Raw genomic sequence first — 2,500 nt, forward strand, 5'->3', positions numbered from 1 at the left:
CCAACTTTATTAATTTTTCCAGAATTTTTCGAGGTCGGGAAGTATTTTTTTTTATTTTCCTACCATTAAAAATCGAGGAAATCGGAAAAAATAGGAACCGGCCCGGAATGACCCCAAATTCAGTGGGCAGCCTCATAAAAATATGGCTGATTTTACTGGATTGATTTCATGTGGAAAGCACGACGTTTTGTTGTAGGAATGCGGGAACCCCGGCGGCTCGCCTGCCGCGGCCAGCGACGTCGGGCTGGCCCCTGCAGCGCCTAGCCTCTCCCACGCGGGGGGCAGGCCAGAACGCGGGGGGCCAGGGCCCGAAGGCAGCCCCCCCGCGGGCGAGAGAGCAAGCCAGCAGGGGCTGTCGCCTGCCGCGGCCAGCGACGTCGGGCTGGCCCCTGCAGCGCCTAGCCTCTCCCACGCGGGGGGCAGGCCAGAACGCGGGGGGCCAGGGCCCGAAGGCAGCCCCCCCGCGGGCGAGAGAGCAAGCCAGCAGGGGCTGTCGCCTGCCGCGGCCAGCGACGTCGGGCTGGCCCCTGCAGCGCCTAGCCTCTCCCACGCGGGGGGCAGGCCAGAACGCGGGGGGCCAGGGCCCGAAGGCAGCCCCCCCGCGGGCGAGAGAGCAAGCCAGCAGGGGCTGTCGCCTGCCGCGGCCAGCGACGTCGGGCTGGCCCCTGCAGCGCCTAGCCTCTCCCCCGCAGGGGGCAGGCCAGAACGCGGGGGGCCAGGGCCCGAAGGCAGCCCCCCCGCGGGCGAGAGAGCAAGCCAGCAGGGGCTGTCCGCGCGTCGCGCGGCGCGGCATGGCTGCGGGGGCCGCGCGCGCGCGCCCAAGCGCCCAAGGGCCCCCAAGGGCCCCAGGCCCTCAGGCCCCAGCGCCCCAGCGCCCAGCGCGGGCGGGCGCGCGCGCGCGTGTGGTCTTTGAGGGGCGCCGGCCTGGTGGCTCCCTAAAGAGCAATAAGTGTCATTGCAGCTCTGGCAGGGGGAGACACTACTAGGTCCCAGCTGTCACCCCCCCTCTAAAAAATTCATTTCTTGGTATTTTGAGCTGAAATTTTGCAGAGAGGTTGGCAAAAATCCAATCCACCTTCATTAATTTTCCCAGAATTTTTCGAGGTCGGGAAGTATTTGTTTTAATTTTCCTACCATTAGAAATCGAGTAAATCCGCAAAACTAGGAACCGGCCCGGAATGACCCCAAATTCAGTGGGCAGCCTCATAAAAATATGGCTGATTTTACTGGATTGGTTTCATGTGGAAAGCACGACGTTTTCTTGTAGGAATGCGGGAACCCCGGCAGCTCGCCTGCCGCGGCCAGCGACGTCGGGGACGCTGGCCTGCGCTGTCGAGCCCGCGAGGGCTGTCTCCGCGGCAGGCCCCCCCTGAACGGGGCACGACAGGCCACCGCGCTGGCTCGTCCAGCGTCGACAGTCCCTCGTCCAGGTTTCAGATCGCGCCAAGTCGAACCCATGACCTGCTCAAGCCATCGTGCGCTGCCGAATTCGCATCTGCGTGTAGGCTGCCATTCCACGCGGCAGCCCCTGTTTTCGTCAGCGTGCCCCCCTGACGAATTTTCCTGCCTGGCCCAGTCCAGCGTCCAGCCCCTGTTCGTCGAAAAATCTGCGCTGCTGATTTTCCACGACGAGCCTACTTTCGTCAGCGTGCCCCCCTGACGAATTTTCCTGCCTGGCCCGGCCAGTCCAGCCCCTGTTCGTCGAAAAATCTGCGCTGCCGATTTTCCACGCGGCAGCCCCTGTTTTCGTCAGCGTGCCCCCCTGACGAATTTTCCTGCCTGGCCCGGCCAGTCCAGCCCCTGTTCGTCGAAAAATCTGCGCTGCCGATTTTCCACGCGGCAGCCCCTCTTTTCGTCAGCGTGCCCCCCTGACGAATTTTCCTGCCTGGCCCGGCCGGTCCAGCATCCAGCCCCTGTTCGTCGAAAAATCTGCGCTGCCGATTTTCCACGCGGCAGCCCCTCTTTTCGTCAGCGTGCCCCCCTGACGAATTTTCCTGCCTGGCCCGGCCGGTCCAGCATCCAGCCCCTGTTCGTCGAAAAATCTGCGCTGCCGATTTTCCACGCGGCAGCCCCTGTTTTCCTCAGCGTGCCCCCCTGACGAATGTTCGTCGAAAAATCTGCGCTGCCGATTTTCCACGCGGCAGCCCCTGTTTTCCTCAGCGTGCCCCCCTGACGAATGTTCGTCGAAAAATCTGCGCTGCCGATTTTCCACGCGGCAGCCCCTCTTTTCGTCAGCGTGCCCCCCTGACGAATTTTCCTGCCTGGCCCGGCCGGTCCAGCATCCAGCCCCTGTTCGTCGAAAAATCTGCGCTGCCGATTTTCCACGCGGCAGCCCCTCTTTTCGTCAGCGTGCCCCCCTGACGAATGTTCGTCGAAAAATCTGCGCTGCCGATTTTCCACGCGGCAGCCCCTCTTTTCGTCAGCGTGCCCCCCTGACGAATTTTCCTGCCTGGCCCGGCCGGTCCAGCATCCAGCCCCTGTTCGTCGAAAAATCTGCGCT

This window comes from Populus nigra, chromosome 2 (assembly GCF_951802175.1).
Source record: "Populus nigra chromosome 2, ddPopNigr1.1, whole genome shotgun sequence".
Lineage (NCBI taxonomy): Eukaryota > Viridiplantae > Streptophyta > Magnoliopsida > Malpighiales > Salicaceae > Populus > Populus nigra.